This window comes from Hypanus sabinus, chromosome 20 (assembly GCF_030144855.1).
Source record: "Hypanus sabinus isolate sHypSab1 chromosome 20, sHypSab1.hap1, whole genome shotgun sequence".
NCBI lineage: Eukaryota > Metazoa > Chordata > Chondrichthyes > Myliobatiformes > Dasyatidae > Hypanus > Hypanus sabinus.
Genome location: NC_082725.1, coordinates 30,445,656 through 30,464,608, shown reverse-complemented (window position 1 = coordinate 30,464,608; position 18,953 = coordinate 30,445,656). Strand labels below are relative to the sequence as shown.

Sequence of the window (18,953 nt, the reverse complement as noted above, 5' to 3'; positions counted from 1 at the left end):
ACCAAATTCAGTCTCTCACAGACAGGTAGACCCAGTATTGACTGTACATTCCTCGTCACCACCACAAATGAAAGCATGTGCACAATATTTTTGTGTGATTCTTTTGCCACACATGTTCCTTTAACTGGAATATCTGCACCTGAATACCCAGTCACTCTTATGTTTGTCTGATGTAACTTTTGTCTGGCTTTAATGCACTAAACTCAGATTCTGCAAGAACAGTTACTTGTGCTCTAGTATCCAGTTTAAACAGAATATTGTTTTGATTCACTTGCAATGGAATAGTCCAGTCAGTCTTACTTTGTTCTTTTTCACAAACCACATCAATATAAAACTCCTCACATTCATTTTCAAGCACTGCATTTACTAGTTGTATTTTCTTTTTACTTCTGCTACAGCATGAAAAATTATTACTCTTACTGCAGTCACTGCACATTCTCATTTACGCTGGGCACTGTTTTGGCCGATGCTGCCACCCACAGCGATCACATAGCTTTTTTCTCTCCGATGATGTCTTGCTCTCTGTCAGTTTAGTTGTCATCTTATTATTTTTTCTAATATGTTCACGATTTCTCACAGTGTATACGTTGTAGCTCTCAATGAAAAATTCTTTAGCCTTTGATGTCACTGTTTCTGAAGCTTTGCAGAGCATTGAAGCTTTTTCCAATTCTCAGGCTTGTTCTCTTAACAGTCTTTCTCTCAGACCATTATCCAGAATGCCACAAATAGTTCTGTCTTTAATGAATGAGTCTGTTAGTTCTCCAAATTCGCATGTTTTAGTCCCATGTCTCAACTCAGAAACATAATGATCAATAGTTTCACCAGCTCTCTGCTTACATGTAAAAAATTTGTATCGCTCATACGCCACATTTCGCTTCAGTATACAAAATGCTTCAAATCTATCCATTATCAATTTAAACTTTATATTACCTTCATTTTCAAAAATAAAATGATTATATTCCTCAATTGCGTCATCACCTGCCATATGGAGTAGAAGCGTAGCTTTTGTTTTTTTCTCTTTTTTTCTCCACTCTGAATGCCAATAAATAAATTTCAAAACATTGCCTAAAATTTCTCCTGTTCTCAGCGACGTTCGCAGACAATTCAAGTGTCAGTGAAGGTTGCAGCCCTTCCATTTGTAAAACTGTTAGCAAACACCAAAACAGTTTGAACTCTTTTTGATTATCTTTGATTCTTCCATGTTAGGTAATGTACTATTCTTCCAGACTGACATTCGACACCATGGTGTGTTCCTTGTATTAATGCGTACTATGGATTTCTGTAAGAATCTAACAACAACAACCACCACGTTTTTTGCGATGCCATGTTTTCTCAATCTTTCAATCATTCCTCCACATGCTCAGAACTCTCTCCAATCACATTCTTACACATCATATCACCACACCTCTGACTTCTGGGAATATTCGAGCAGATGACTGCTCAACGTGAGGAAGCAGGATTTGGGATAGAGCATAGAATGCAGAACAGTAGAGTGCAAGGACATGCTCTTTGGCCAACGATGTCTGTGTTGTATATGATTTCAAGGTAAATTAGTCACTTCTACCTTCATATGACTACATCCCTCCATTCTTAGTGTGTCATTGCAGCCATCTGAAACCTCTGCAACTCCGCTATTGTATCTGCTACTGGGATAGTTTTCAGAATACACAAGCTGTATACAGAGAGCACACAAAGGCACTGTGCAAGTAGCCAGCCGATTCCCAAGTTACCCCAGCCTATCTGCCATTTCTGCCCCATCTATGGGAATGTTTGCTACATTGGCTTAATTAGACACTCAACATCCATAAAACAGTGTGAAGTTATCCAACCTTATATCTGAATAATTGACTAGGAAATAAAGCACCTTTTTTGCTGCATGTATCTTGCGCAATGCTGATTTGGATTATTCACCAAAGTGGGAGTGAGAGGTTTCTTCATAACTAACAATAAATGAATCAGCTAAATTGCAAATTCTTTCAGCAAGAGGAGGCAAATGATAATGAAAGAGAAAAGCTCCCTCTACAGGTAACAGAAATATTTGAGAATCCACACGAGTGACATTTGCTGGAATTAAGAACTGAATGATTTATTTAATATGCTAATAGGACCAATTAGATTGATGTAATTAACAGAATAATAAAAGCAATTGAAGGGGCGAGCTACTGGTCTAGACCGATGGCTGATGAAGTCACCAATGTGTAGAAGAAACACCTATTTTTAATATTAGCCTTCATCAGTCCAAATGCATTTCTCCAGAGTACTGTACTTATCTTGGAGTATTTATTGTAAAGGTTTTGATATCTTTGATGTCAACTTTAACTTTGGTTATTATGATAATGTCGAAAGAGACTTTGCAGTTCAAAACTGGCCGTTGTTAACATCAATAGAATTGCATTCTATCACATTGCATGAGTTTATGACATGTTAAATCGAACTTTCAAAAATATCATCAAATCAACAGACTAAGCCCAGAACAACATGTAGAAGAGCTAGATAAACCACAGGGTTGGATGATATGTCGGTGGAATATTTTGGTCAGAGCTAACAAATCAAATTCCTTCTGTTCATCCACATCCCAAAGTGATAATGATGGCCAATTAAACAGCTGACAGGAATAGGAAGTTTCTGCACAAAATGATAGAGGAACTCAGCAGGTTGGTAACATGTATGGAGGGAGATGGACTTCAGGCCAGGATGCTTCACCAGGATTCATAACTCCAGATAAAGTGTCTCAGCCCAAAGTGTCAAACATTCATTTCACCCCGTAGATGATTCCTGATGTGCTGAATCCAACATATTGTGGTATGTGTTCCTCAAGATTTTCAGCTTCTGCAGAATCTATTGTATCCCGAAGATGAAAGCTCTTGAGCATTGTTATTCTCAAAAGTGGCAAAGGAGTTTAAAAATAAATCTGAAGTGTTTGCAGACATCTTCTGTCAGGAGTGTTAAGCAGCTGATCCACCTCAGCCTGACACTTCATCATCACTGGATGGTAGTCAGACAATGTGATTCAATGACTAAGCAAACTGCAGAAAGCAAAGACAATGGGCAGTCTTATCAAAACCCACAAAACCTTTCATCCATTTGAATTGACAGATTAACATCAAACTGAGTCCTTTAAGTGCAACATATGTACAGCCTCCTTTACTGACCAAAATGAGAAAAGGCAATGTTTATGCAGGTGACATAATTTATTTAGTGTTTGACATGGTAGCCTTTAATAGACAACTACATGCACCTAGAGAATGTGCAATTAGGCAATGACATGCAGAATGGTTTCCAAGCTGGCATCACAACTGAAAGCAAAGGATAGGAGTAAAATTCTGCTACATGCAGCACAAGTGAATGACAAGTGATGTTCTGCAAAGATTAGTGGTGCTTCCATTGCTGTTCATGCTTTATGTCAATGATTTAGGTTTTGAAATTAAGAACACCTTTTACTTTACATATGAGGATAGTGCCAACTTAAAGGGGATAGTCAATACTGAAGAGAACTGCAAAAAATTATGAGAAGATATTAATAGACTTACAGAGTGAGCCAATAGCCAACAGATAAGGCTCAACACAAATAATACAAGGTAATGCATTTTGGTAGATTGACCTTCCATTCACTTCTTATTACTTAGAAGATACAAGCTTAGAAAGGTAAAGGAATAAAAGATTCTAAAGTACATATATACCCATCGCTAAATGTTGCACTACAGCTTGGCAAAGCCATAAAGGAAAAAACCCAGTACAGAAAAAGAAATTTATGTTATAATTTTATAAAACTTAGGTCAGACCATACCTAGAGTACTGGGTAGGTACATTTTTAGTGGGCATTTTATGAAAAAGGGCATAGTAGCAAAAACAGAGGGTAGAGAAAAAGTTTACAAGAATGATAACCAGAAACAGATGAACAGACAGAAATTCTTGAGAAAATGATGAGTTGTTCTTTAAATTTATGCTGAATAATTGAAAGGATTTTCTGGGGTGGATGCAGAGAGAATAGTTCCATATATGAAGACAAGTAAAACTAAAGGCCAAGCAGTATTTAATAGTTTGATGATCACCAATAAATCCAAAAATGGAATTTAGGAGCAACTTCTTCATAGAACAGTTAGTGAGAATAGTTGCTGCCACTGGCAGTGGTTCGCGTCAACTAGTGCAGATGGATTTAAAGGGAGGCTGGACAAGACACAAAGACAAAGGGAATAAGTGGTTAATTTTGATGGATTTAGATGATGAAACTCAGAAGAAAATATGATTGGAACAAAAGTGCTGGTATGGATAATTAGTCTGAAAGGCCTGTTTCTCAGCCATATATCCTTTGCAATCCTTTATCCTCTAGGCTAAACCCACATGATCTGCCTTGACAGGTATTGTAAAGAAGCCCTGCTTCCTGAAACATGGATATTTAACATCCAGAAAGTCTTTGACAGATTGGTGAACATATAAGCAATATGAATGACTTATTTACTGAAATATATCTGACAGGGATGAAAATTAGAATAAAACTGTGGATGTTGAAAATCAGAAATGCAAACAGATGGCAACATGTTTGATTACAGCAGTTTCCACAAGGTCAACCAAAGGTGTTATTGTCCTTTATAAATATATTTATTTAACAATCACAAGACCCTGCTGGACATGTAGAACTTAAAGTACTGCAGGTCTACTTCATCAGTGAGTAGCTCGTTAGCGGAGAAACTGAAGAAGCTGGACTTGGTGCAGATCGTGCATCAGAGAGGCATCGGTGCACGACAGAGGTGTGCAGTCTAACGGTGGGTGATCAACTTGGTCAATTCTCTTGTAATCGCAAGGCACTGTCGGACTTTGTTAAGGTGGAACACTGCACATCTGATTCACTGATTTATTGTTGTACGGCAGGGGCGGACGGTGGGAGAGCAGCGTGGCCTCAGTTAAAGTGAGGACCAGGCCTCAGGCTGTGGTGGCATCTGTTTACAGCTGCCCAGGAGAGAGGCGTCGGAGTTGGTGCGTTCCATCAGAGGCCTTATGGAGTGGCACCCAAGCTGGAGCTGGTGCTGAGCCCCAGTCCTTGCTTGGCAGAATATAAGCCATATTGTGTTTGACTGTAGATATCTGCCACATTCATGGACTCAGAGACTTGGACTATATCTGTTTGTGTGACTATATTTTCCTGATATTTTATATATGTTTACTATCTTAGATATGCTTTGTGCTGTGTATGACTATGTTTTGTACCTTGGCCTAAGAGAACACTGTTGTTTGGCTGTATTCTTGGGTATTCATATATGGTTGAGTAACTATTAAACTTGAACTATTTGATCTACGGAACTGATGGAGGCACACATCAGGTTAAGAAATATCTATGGGAAACACAACAGGTTTTCAGTTTGCCACTGGCACTAAACATGTTGGGATGTTATGCTATGATGAGGATATTTGAATTCTTCAACACGATACAGACTGAGCTCATGCAATTTTCCAAGAGGAAATAAAGACTATTATTTAGACAGAAAGAAATCACAAATAAGTGAAGTACAGTGCAATTGAGATGTTCTTGTGCATGAATCATAAAAAGTTAGCAGGCAGGTACAGCAAGTGATTAGGAAGGCAAAAGGCATATGAACCTTCATGGCAAGGGTGTGGGAGTTCAGCAATAAAAAAGTATTGTTTCAATTATAGAGGGTATGGGTGAGTTTGAGAAAGGGTATATCAGCTTTGATTTACCAGGCTGACTTATGTGATGGGAGGGTTGTCCTTGCACAAGAGCTGGAGCAGTTCGATCTGTACTTTTTGAAATGAGCAGTGATTTTAGTACAAAGTAACATCTGGTGTGGGTGAAATTGATGTTGAAATACTTCAATAGAGAGGGAGGTTCATGTAAAGTGACATCATTATATGTTGAGGAGCAGTCATTTAAAACTGAGCTTACAGGAATTTTTTCTTTCAGAGAATCTCTGAATTCTTTTCCCAGGAAGTTGTGGAGGCTAGACCAAAGGTATTTATAAAGAACTTGGATACATTCCTGGAAGATTGGGGAGTTGAGGGCTAATCAGAACTGGCACAGAATGGAGTTATAATTAGGCCAACATACTGGGTGGTCAGAATGGAACTGAGTATTAAACTAGCAGTATTAAACTGAGTATTAAGCTGAGGCTTATTTTGTACAGCACCTGCATGCAGCCTGTCAGAGTAACCCTGAGCTTCCAATTGCCTGCCATGTTAATCTTCTACTGTGTCTGTCAATGATTCCTGTGCTGCTACAATGAGGCCTCACCCACACTTGAAGAACAAACCCTTACTGTCTATCTGAGCAGATTGCAGCCGTTTGAATTTAGGCTGGAATTCTCAAAGTTTTGGTAGCTCATTCTCTCTGTCTGCATCAAAATGGACCATCTCTGCTTGTGTCCATGTGTGGTTTTGTCTCAGTTTTCCTCTTTCCGTTAATAAAGAATGGCCTGGTAGATATAGTCCACAACCCCACTACAAGCGTCACATAACACAGATAAAGATGCATAATGACCATCTTACTGCCTTATTAACTCATTGAACTGGCCACACCCTATCACACATATTCACTTTGTCCTATCCATTCCTCCAATTCCCAATACAATTTAAAGCAGTCAAGCCCAGAGCCATCATACACTCCTCATATGTGAAAACTTGGATTCCCATGAACCTCCTCCACACCTGAAATGTTAACTTTGTTTTCATTTTCCCAAGGATGTCAACCAATCCTCTGAGAGTTTGCAGCATTTTCTGTTTTAAGTTCAGCTTACAGGGTTGATCAAGGTTCCACAGTTGTTACTTACAGAGTAACAGGATGCAACAGGAAGGATGACATTTCAAAGCAGTACCAAGAAAGTGCTTCACTGCTGAATGTATTGTGGTTTCGATGAAATTTTGAAACAACTATTTAATGGAAATTTTGACCTATGCTTATGCTTTTCAAATGTATGTAAAAGGATCCAATAGCATGGGATTTATATACGTTGCCCTGACCAGTTTGTACTCTTTGGTGAATACCATTAAAATGCATTACTTAGCAATCATTGTAAAATTTTGGGGAATCTACTGTGTACAAATTTAATACTAAATTTCCCATTAGCTCTTTAAAAAGTGCTATTCTCTGTAAAGTATTTTGAAACATCCTGAGGCCATAAAAGGACCATAAAAATGCAAGATTTTATTTCTAAGAAAAGAGTGACTTCTTTAGTCTTACTGCAAAACATAAATAATGCAGATATAATTCAAATATAGACATTACCAAGCTATGGACACAGCAAACAAGGAATGAGATTTAAAGCAGATTTTGTTTTCTAACAGTATATTTACCATTTGATGCAGATACCCAGTAAGAAAAAAATATATAATATTTATTAGAAGCTTCAGATGAGTACTGGTGGGTACATAACTGAGTTATGGGCATAATTTTCTTGAAAGGTAATACGTATAAAATGCTGGAGGAACTCAGGCCAGGCAGTATCTATGGAAAAGAGTAAATAGTTGACTTTTCAGGCAGAGAACCTCCATCAGGGCCTCTCTTGTTCCTTGAGAGGTGTTCTTGGACTGATTGCAGCCCTGATGTTGATTGGTTGGATCTACTCTTATATGTCCACTTTATTTTTTACAGATGTACACCTGCTAATTAATGCAACTATCTAATCAACCAATCATGTGGCAGCAACTCACTGCATGAAAGCATGCAGGCAGGGTCAAGAGGTTCAGTTGATGCACAGGCTAAATATCAGTGTGGAGAAGAAATATAATCCTTTGACTGGATTAGTGCATTTGACCATAGAATGAACTTAGGTGCCAGCTGGGGTGGGGGATGGTCTGAGTATCTCAGAAAGTGAGATTTTCATGCAAAGCAGCCTCTAAAGTTTACAGAGAATGATTAAAAAACAAGCAAAAACAAAATCTAGTGAGCAACAATTCTGTGGGATGCTTTGTTACTGAGAAAGGTTAGTGGAGAATGATCAGACTAGTTCAAGCTGATTGGAAGCTGACAGAACTCAAATAACCACATGTTACAATTGTGTCGTGCAACAGAGCATCTCTGAATGCACTACACATTGAACCTTGAAGTGGATGGGCTACAACAGCAGAAGGCCATGCACATACATTCAATAGCCACTTTATTAGCTACAGGTGGTGCCACTGAATGTAAATAGTGAAAAGAATGAAATTGTAAAAATACCTTTCAGAAATGCTTTATAAATCGTGGAGTTAGTAGGATTTATTCAGATGTTCCTAGTTGGTGAAGAGGCTGAGTTGAAGTAAATGATAAAATAGAAAGTATAAATTATGTGAAAGGGACAAGATAATTACCTGAATGTTTACAACAATATTTTAAGTGGCTAGAGAAAAGCTTTGGATGGAGAAATGGATGGGCATTATGAAAACAAGAACTCCAAGTTATTGCAAGGGTGTGACTTCTATACTTGCATCACTATCATTCAGGAGACTTTGAGACATGAAGTTGCTGCGTGTCAATTGTCCATGTCATTGCTCAATCTGGTGGAGAGATATTATGCAGTTTATTCCTCTTGATCATTAAGGTGCAGATACTTAGACCACCTTGATCGACATTCCTAGGAGTTCCATCAAAGAGCTTCAGCTGTTGGCTAGATCCTTTAGCACAGTACTGTTGAAAGGCAATTTGCAGAAGTCTTAGAAGTGAATTCAAAGGAATCAACATTTATAAAACTATCTGTCAATTTCTTCTTAAAAATTCAAATTATGGTCCTTGGGCTACAAGAATTTAAAACAAAATACAACTTAATTTGTTTTGTTTAGCATTGGTCTTGTGCAGTATATGGTTTCTTAATAGCTCTGGAAAAAGAACCTTGGACAGTGATGTCATATCAAAAATTAATGGGAAAATATGCAGCTGAAATTGTGTTTTGAGCTTATTATGTGTATTATTAATAACAATCTCACTTCTAGATGTTACTGGGTTTTATCTGAAGAAAACTCTCTTGCTTTGTTGAAGGAAAAATTACTTCATGTTTCTTAATCAGGCAGTTTAATTTATTGAACATATAGATTTAATAAATAACTTCTACAGATGGACCGTGGAGAGTATTCAGAAGGACTGCATCAAAGTTTAGTAGTGGGGGTATTACACAGGATTGAAGTAAGTTGCAGAAAGTTGTATAATTAGTCAGTTCCATCATAGGTACTAGCCTCCACAGTATCCAAGAGATCTTCAAGGAATAGTGCCTCAGGAAGGCAGTGCCCATCATTAAGGACCCCTGCCACCCAGGACGTGCATTCTTCTCGTTAATACCATCAGGAAGGAAGTACAGAAGCCTGAAGGCACACACTCAGTGATTCGGGAACAGCTTCTTCCCTTCTGTCATCTGATTTCTAAATGTACACTGAACCCATGATCGCTACCTCACTACTTCCTTTTATTTATTTCTCTGTTTTGCATTACTAATTTTATTTTAACTAGATAATATACAACACACACACACGCACACACTCACACACACATGCACATGTATTACTGTAATTTATCTTCTTTTCTATATTTGTCATGAATAGCATTACACTGCTGCCACAGAGTTAACAAATTTCATGACACGTGCTGGTGATTTTGAACCCAATTCTGATTCTGAGGAGTTCAATCCAGTTTTATTAACACTGTGAGTGCTGGGACACAACTCTACTGGGGCCAGTGTTTCTAATCTCATAAAATTCTGAATTGCTGCTGCAGGGTCATGTGTCATATTTACCTAGTCTTGGCAATGGAATGATATTTATCTGTGCATGCATACGGTATGCGGAGTCTTATATTAACCAACTTAATTCTCCGATCCTTTGAGTACATTTGCTACACCTGCTTTCATGTGCTGATTACAATCATGAACTAAGCATGTCTCACTCTGTCTGGAGAATTTAAAGCAGCATTTCTCAACTCAGTCCAATCGAGTGATTTGAGTTGACATGATATGATGAAATGAGACAGACACAGGAACAAACACCTCACTTCTCAACACTAGAATGGGAGATTATGACAGCAAAAACAGGGACCCAGGGGGAATATTACAGGAACTGTGGAACTTCCCCAAAAAAAATGTCAATTTCCTTTCCTGTAAAGCACTCTGAAATCTCACCCATCATTTCATCTAAGCTGTATCCTGGGTCTTCACATAAGTGCAATTACCAAGAAAGCACCTCTACTTCCTCAGGTGCTTGCAGAGATTTGGCATGACATCTGGAACTTCGACAAACTTTTATAGATGTGTGGTGGAAAATATATTGACAGGCTGTATCATGGCCTGGTTAGGTTACACCAGTGCACTTGAATGGAAAATCCTACAAAAAGTAGTGCATAGTCCTCCTCGCCATTAAACACATTTACATAGAGTGTTGCAGAACAGCAGTTTCCATAATCAGGGACCCCAAGCACTCAGGTCGTGCTGTTCCCATCAGGAAGAAGGTGCAGGAGCCTCAGGACTTACACATCCAGGTTCAGAAATAGTTATTACCTTTCAACCATCAGGCTCTCGAACCAAAGGGGATAACTTCACTCAACTTCATTCACCCCATCTCGAAAATATTCCCACAACCCATGGACTCACTTTCAAGAACTCTTCTTCTCTTGTTCTTCATATTTATTCCTTATTGATTTATTTTCATTATTACGTCTTCTTTCTTTTTGTACTTGCAACTTGTTGTCCTTTGCACACTGCCCAGTTGGTGCCGCCTTCATTGATTCCATTATGGTTATTGGATTTATTGAGAATGCCCGCAAGAAACGGAATCTCAGGGTTGTGTATGGTGACCTATACGTACTTTAATAATAAATTTTCTGTGAGCTTTGATTCACTGTTGATTTGTTCATTCCTCACAATATGTGGGTTGGATCTGTGTCTTTCAGATGGCTTGAATGGGACTTCGTCTTTCATTTAATACTCATCATCTTGATTGAGGCCCATGTTGTTAGTTCATTATGCATTTCTTGGCCAATTTACAGCAACAACGTGAAATGAGCATTGGAAGACAATTGACATCACACACGCCTGGGTATGTTGTCTGCAAAGAAGCGAGTGAAACAAAGCTGCATTGTGTGCTCTGTCAGCAAAGACATCTGATGGCTTTCAGGGATTAATTTTAAGTGATTGGATTCCTTGGGCATGTCCAGTATTAATGCTGGCTTCAAACTTAGCACAATTATTTTTTTTCTGTGGATCTGTTACCTTCGGAATTGTCATCCTAAATTTAACTGCATAATCAGAGACAATATGTTAAAGCAATTTACATGATGGAAATTTGAAGTTTCAGTCTTGTTACTTTAACAAAATGTCTCAGAAATGAGATACATAGAAGTATCAATGAATGTGAAACATCAGGCACTTGTGATTGCACATTCTACATTTTATGTTTCATTCATGGTTTGGCAAATGACTTAAAGGTTCTAAGTTCAGTGCTTGGATTTTATTCTTGTTTTGATCATAACTGGGCATAGGAGACAAGGAAATTGTTCTTTAAGCACCCACCGTGGACAGCTTTTTATTCTAAGTGCTCCTGCTAAAATGGAAAAATATATTCAAATTAGTAGTGATGTAAAGCACAGATGTTTTAACCTGGCTTTTCAATAAATTGCCAGCAGTAACAGCACTAATGTGAATTGTAACATTGTGGTGATAGGTTTGAGGCCATTGTGTATGTCAAGAAATTAAAAGGCACAAAACAGTCTGTAGCTTCTCTAGGCAAACATTGCTGTGGAGGTTTTCACAGTTGCTATGGTAGCTTGGCACTCTTGTGCTAAGCAAGTGCAGAAGACCAAAAATATTTTTGTTCTGTTCCCGGTCAGAGGTCTGAAGGAAAACCAGACCTTGTGTTTGATGTCATTGACAACAATGGCCTCAGGTGTTAATAACTGGTAGCAATGCCTTTCATGTATCTATAGGATTGAAAGGTACAGTTTAAAAATTGATTGCACTTCCCTCATTTGTTCTACAAAATCACTAAAGAACTTACCAGTGTTTGCCCCTTGCCCAAGAAAAGATATAGTAGGATTGGGAGAACCTCAAAGGAGATTCAGCTTGTGATTCCTAGGATGATGGGATTGTCCCTTCAGGCTGGGTGTCTAGTATTTAGGGTTTAGAAGAATGAAGGGTGAAATTGCTTAAGTATATAAGATTATAAAGGGTTGACAGAATAGATGCCAAGATGTTTCCATAAATGGGAGAATATAGTGGGAGGCATGGGATCCAGGGAAATTTGGCTGTGTGGATTCAGAATTGGCTTATTGGTAAATAGTGATGTTTCTTAGAATCTAATCTGGAACTCCTGCTCTTTGTGATTTTTTAATATAAATGAATTGAATGAGAAAGTAGGAGGGTGGATTAGTAAGTTTGCAGATGATGTGAAGGTTGATGGAATTGTGGATTGTGTGGAGGGTTTCTGTAGGTTGCAATGAGACATGAACAGGTTAAGGAGGGGCTGGGAAGTTGCAAATGGAGTTCAACCATTTGAAAAGAGTGAATTGAGTCACTTTGGAAGGTTAATGGAAGGATTCTTGTGTGGATGAACAAGGAGTTCTTCGGGTCCAACACCACAGATCCCTCAGAATTATCACACAAGTTGATATGGTACTTAAGAAGGTGTATGGTTGTTGGCCTTCAATATTTGGGGGACTGAGTTCTAGAGCTGCAATGTAATGAAGCATCTCTATAAAACACTGATTAGACAACCCTTGGAAAATTGTGTTTAGTTCTGGCTGCATCATTATAGGAAGGAAATGGAAGCCAGAACTAAAGAGCATGTTTTGTGATGATAGTTTGAGTAAGCTTGGGCTTTTCTCTCTGGAGGGAATGAGTATGAGAAATAACATGATAGAGGCGTAGAGGATAATAAGAAGCAGTGTTCGAGTGAGTAGCTGGAGACTTTTTGCCAGAGGGGAAATGGCTAATTATTAGGGGGGAGGGTCATTTTAAGATGATTGGAGGAAAGTATAGGGGAGATTTCAGAGGTAAGTTTTTTTTTACATAGAGAATAGTAGATGCTGTGATAGAGGTTGATACATTACTGCTATTTAAGAAACTTACATACGCATGTGGCTATTGAAAAATGGAGTGCTATGTAAGAGGGAAGGGTTAGATTGATCTTAGAGTAGGTAAAAAGTTGGTTCAATATTGTTATATATTCTAGTGGGTGGTAGAGAGTGGGTGTGGAATCATAATTTTACTTTAAAGAGCCAGCTCTTTATGATCAAAGTATATTGAAATTTCTTGGCACAGAGTGTGAAGAATCAAACTAAGCTGCAAGAATTAATTTTATAATCTATTTGTATACCAACTCTTTTGGATTTTTAAAAAAGTATGATAGAGATTGGAACATGGCTTGGTACAAATCACAGAGAAAGTCTCCTTGTGTGATAACAAGGCTGCATTACTAATGGTCTGCTGCACACTGTGCCAACTTCAAATTATTGAAACACAATTATAACCTCAATAGAATGCTGAAATAACTATTTTCTCAAAGATCTGAAGTAACACATTATTGGTTAATGCTGGATCATGGACTGATGATATTGATAGGTAGTTTGTTAATACAATACTTTGAAAGGCACAGAAAAAGTGAAAGCACAATAAAGATTAATTATATGCCAAGTTGCCATCAAGTGATCTTTGCCATAACCAGTAGCTGTAATGATTTGGTAATTAATAATTACCTCAAGTAAAATTAATTTTAGGGCAATGGAGATTTTTCAGCAAATATACTATCCAAGAATTCTGTGAGAATCTGGCTTTTATTTAAGCTTCATGATTCATCAAAAACCCTAATGGATACTTGCAAATTAGTCTAACCTTTTGCTGCAATTACTACTCACAGACATTCAGCTTTTTAGCTCAGAGGCTAAAGTAATTACAGTCTTTGCAGTTCTGTGTGACTAAGACATGATAAGGATCATGGTGACATTTAGGAAATGAGAACATATGATGAAGAGCTTATTAACTACTTACCACAGACAATCATGGTCATTGGATGTATTGTAATTGAGCAATAAGAATATATCTTAATTCTTCAGTTGTACTTGTTGAAAAATGCAGCTGAAGACACAATTGCAGCAGCAGTTAGAATTTCCCAACATATTTCCTCCTGTAGGCCCAATGAATTCTGCCTACAACCAACCACAAAGAGACAATGTCTATTCCATCCTTGAAAAAGCATCTAAATCCCATTTGCAATTGGGAGTTCAGCCGGGAGGGACAATTGAAAACACAATCCTTGATTCTATCACTTCATATTGCTGACCAAATGTAGTAGCTGTAAGGAAAGGCAGAGCAGCTTTTCATTAATAAATTTCCTTGTTGTAAATTATTATGTTCATTAAAAAGCACAGTATAATTCTGCATTCACACTGGAACTGATGTAAGTTTATATTTCTGAATTTGAAAATTGTAGGTATAAAAATCTAATATTTGTGGAACACTCATAAATATTGAAACATGCATTCATGATTAATAACACATGACAGTCTGTCTTAGTAGTTGTTCAGGTTCACAAACAGAACTGCTTTGTTAGATTGATATATCTTCGCCAATACTTTCAGTCCCAGTTTTTTTATAATATTTCTCCCCCTTGTTCAGTCTCTTCAGAAATACATTACATTAGTTTATTATTATCCCATGTACTTGGGTATAGTGAAAAACTTGATTTGCATGCCATCAGCAACTCTTCTAATATATTATTTGTCTTCTAAATTTCTACTCAAAAGGATCCTAATTTCAACAGTCCCTTCAATGCATTCCCATTTCTTTAGCTTTCACCATGTCTTCAAGTCTCTCAACATCATCATTACTTACAAAGAAATCGAGTTCCTCCTCATTTCCTGGTCATAAATGTTTTTTACTCACAAGGAAATTCTGTCCATCTATATCTCCCATCACACATCAAGTGATTCAGCCTTTGTGTCAGTCTCATCGGCAGGAAATCCAATCTCATTTCACTTCAGACATTAACCAATGCGTCAAGACCTTCTATATTTCCAAGTCAGAATGTCCGTTCCTCTAGACAACCAATATGTAATATTTCCTTGTTCCTTCTTAGAACAAATGGAGAAGTATATCATTTCTCAATTTGTACGTTCTTCATTCTTACACTATCTAACACTTCTGTTCTGCTATTTTGCTCCAGTCTTTTCCTTTTTATCGGGTGAGGCTTGCACCCTATTCTCTTTCCCTTTACCAAGCTGAAGCAATCTTCTGTTCTATAAGACACTTCTCCATTGCCACAAAAAAAAACAGAATTTCTACACAAAAACTGGTGATGTAACAGCTTACATTTCATTTTATGCAAATGAAGGGTCTTAATTTAAAACATCAATAATAATTTTTCCTGTTCAAATGCTGCATGACCCATCGAGTCCTTTTAGCATTTTGGTTGTTTTCAGTCCAAGTTCCAGCATGTATAGTCTTTTGTGTCTTCATTTATTTTTCTTCATTCCATCATCCGGTATTCCAACACACTTCACAGCAACTGGATATGCGTGGGGTTGTAGAGCAACCGGTATGTGGTGGAGAATAAAACCAAATTACTTATATTTCTTTCAGTCTAGCCTGTTATATGTGTGGGTTACAGGGTGATCTACTTTATATTGAGAAGAACAAGCACTAATTAGTTTATCATTTTGTTGAATAATTATGTTGTGTGTAAGCACTACCCACTTTAGTGCCCGTCATATTAGTTATTCATCCCACCTGGACATCTATCTTCCTTCCCCTAAAGTAATCCAAGAATCTTAGGATATATATTGTTATCTAGGCTCAACACTGAGTTGAACAATTCAGATCACTACTGCTAGTAGTGCATGTAATATTTCAGTAATATTGTAAATATATTGCTTGATTAAATTTTCATTGTTGTTTATATAATGCTTTGTAGTTTATATGTAAAACAAGTACATAAGTGCCATACGTTGTCATGTAATATAGACGCCCCTCACTGACATTAAAATAAAGGACACAAGTTTATCCCCCAGCTTCTTGTTTTGCTTTCAACTACTGTAATGTTTTAGAGTTACAAAACAAGACAAAGAGGAAGTTTTAAATGAACCCAAGATGACTATCTATGTGTTGAAGCACAGCAAGATGTTTGAGTTAAAAAAAAAACAGAGCTGCTTGTGTTTCTTGAGATGGGAGAGAGAGAAGCCAGTTGAATTAAAAAATGGCAGAAAATGGACAGATCCTCAGGTTCATAGACAATGACTGCTGGGTTATAATAATCATTAATTTTAAAAAAAGAGCAGAAATGGTTGGCTACATCGGAAAGATGGACATGCTCAATTGCACAAGTGATGACAGGAATATGTATACTGAGTGAATTGAGCAGCATTTTCAAGCAAATGGAACAGCCAAAGACAAATGAGCCAGTTTTGCTGATTGCATTGGCTTTAAAGGCTTTACTTTGACATTTGATTGCTCCAACCAAACAAGCCAAAGTCAGTTTTCTGATACTGTGAAAATAATGCAGGAAAATTTAGAACTGAAGCCATTCTTGATTTCTGAATGCATTTGGCATCATAAGCAGAATGAAAAGGAAGGGGAGTTAATTTTAGTGATTCAGTTCAATAATGGGTTTAATATTGCACTGAGAGCTTGTTTACATTGTGGAATCTTACAATAAAGCATTCAAAAACACTCCTAATTGAAGCACAACTTACATCTAAAAGAGCAGTTGAAATAATTGTGTAAATGGAAACAGCAGACTAAGATGTAATTGAGTTGCAATCAGGAATGGAAGTGAGCATCACCAAAACTGAAGCATCTAAACATTGCGACAGGGGCTCACATGCAACAGAGCAATTCAAGTTTAAAGTTGAAACTTGCAGAAAATGCAGCAAAGTAGGACACATACAAAGAGTATGTCGGGCAAATAAATAAATAAACACAGGGAAGAGGTAAAGATAAAATGTCAAGTTGAGGTTTCAAAAAAGGGACTAATCTGCATGCTGTTGATGAAGAATCTGATAATGATATGAGCAACGCAGGACTAGATAGCCTTTAGATATAATGAGTGAAAATTAATGAGAGATGAGCAATGTGACTTACCCTAGAAGTGAACGGTAAGTTAACTAAAATGGAATTGAACACCCACTCAGCCATTTCATTCATTCCACAAAATAATTTTGAATGGCCTTTCAAAGATACTGAACTGGGGCCTGCAGATATCTAACTGAGAACTTAAACTAGAGGAATGATCACTCCTGTGGTAATGATGTTCATAACAGTAAAATACAACGGTCAACAAACCACATTCGACTTGTATGTGGTGAAACAGAAGGGTGAGCATTGTGAGGATGTGAATGGCTGAAACAGCTACAACTTGATTGGAGATCCATTCATCATCTGCATGCCCCATCTCCTGTAACTGAATGTAAATTAAGAAAGGAACTGGATGATATCACATCAGTGTTCAAGAATGGTATTGAAAAACTCAAACATATCAAGAGTAACATAATGTTCAATGAAACTGCCACACCCAACTTTTGCAATTCCTTATACCATCCCTGATAATGGAGTTACTCAGCTAGATCATATAGGGGCTGAAGGAATTATTTCCAAGATTGTGTCAAGATGATGGGCAATGCGAGTGGTCCCAGTAGCCAGGAAGAATGGGTCTGTCAAGCTCTGTGGTGATTTTAAGGTGACCATTAATCCAGAGCTGAAAGTACAAGTTTGTAGATGAATACTCTTTGCCCAGGATAGAGGATGTCTTTGCAAACATTTCTGGAAGCAAACATTTCACCAAAGTGGACTTAGCTGAGGCCTGCCTATAGATGATTATGGAAGAAGAGTCCAAAGCATTTCTCACCATAAACACTCACTACAGCGGGCTTATTTTTGAAGTTGCATCTGCAGGCTGGTAGAAACCTATGGACCAGGTGATGCAAGGCTATCCAGGTACCCAGGTTTGCCAGCATTGTTACTTGTAAGGATGGCATCTCCAATATCTGAAACAATGTTAAAAAAATTAGAAGATTAGGGGCTCAGGGCATTACGCAACAACTGTGAATTATTTAAACCAAGCAATCCTAACTGTGGTCACACCATTGATGCTCAAGGATTTGACCTGTGTGTTGAGAAAATTCAAAGAGTGGTAAATGCCCTAAGGCTAAAGAATGTGTCATGATTGCGGTCTTTTGTCAATTATTATGACAGTGTCTGGCCAAACTTGGCTAGTATGCTGCACAATTTGAACTCCTTACTACAGATTGTGAAGAAATGGCAATGGATAAAGCCATGTGAAATGGCTTTCCAAAAGGTAAAGGGAATGGTGACATCAGACGCTGTAATCACACATTATGATCCATATCATTCAGTGAAGCTTGCTTGTGATGCCTTGCCTTATGGTAGAGATGCAGTCATGTCGGATGTTATGACTGATGGAAGTGAATGCCCATAGTATTTACATAACATTCCCTTACCACTGCAGAGAAAATTATGCACAGATTGACAGTAAGACTTTGAGTCTGGTTTGGGGTGTAAAACATTTCAACCTGTACTTATATGGGAGGATTTTACCGTCATTACTGATCATCAGCCTCTAGTGTCCATTTTCCGTTTACAGAAGGGTGTTCCACTTACCGCTTCAGCATGAATGCAGATATGGGCTCTGCTTCTTGGACGATACAGTTAAAAGATGAAGAGGACAACTAATCATGGAAATACTGATGGTGCATATTGGAGAAAGGAGAAGAAAGATGTCCAGAGATGCCAGAATAATTTTGTGCAGTCCTAGAGTCAACTCCTACAACTACCGTGGAGGAGGCCCCAGGACTTGAGATTGTTTTGCAGCCACAAGTCTCACCTGCCAAGCAGAGTGCTCCCCCTTGTCAGGGAAGACGTTATTGAAAAAGAGTAAGAAATCTTCAATTCCATGTTGCGTTGGAGTTTCTAGCTAAGCAGAGAGGAATATTGTGTATTAAATATTTCAATATTATTTGAGTAATATTGTAAATATATGGT

At 37.8% G+C, this 18,953-nt stretch overlaps 1 long non-coding RNA gene across 2 annotated transcripts in view; it reads right to left on the bottom strand.

Moving 5' to 3' along the window:
- The window catches only part of LOC132378387 (uncharacterized), a 62,944-nt gene extending 47,959 nt beyond the window's left edge, over window positions 1–14,985 (bottom strand). Inside the window, exons 1-3 of one of the 2 annotated variants that reach the window (XR_009507022.1) lie at window positions 14,793–14,985; window positions 13,950–14,253; window positions 8,929–11,508 (exon numbers count right to left, since the gene is read on the bottom strand). This is a non-coding gene — a long non-coding RNA (uncharacterized LOC132378387). Of the gene's footprint in view, window positions 1–8,928; window positions 11,509–13,949; window positions 14,254–14,792 lie in introns of those variants that run through there. The other variant, XR_009507023.1, reaches the window with a different exon arrangement.
- Between the last annotated feature and the right edge of the window lie 3,968 nt (window positions 14,986–18,953).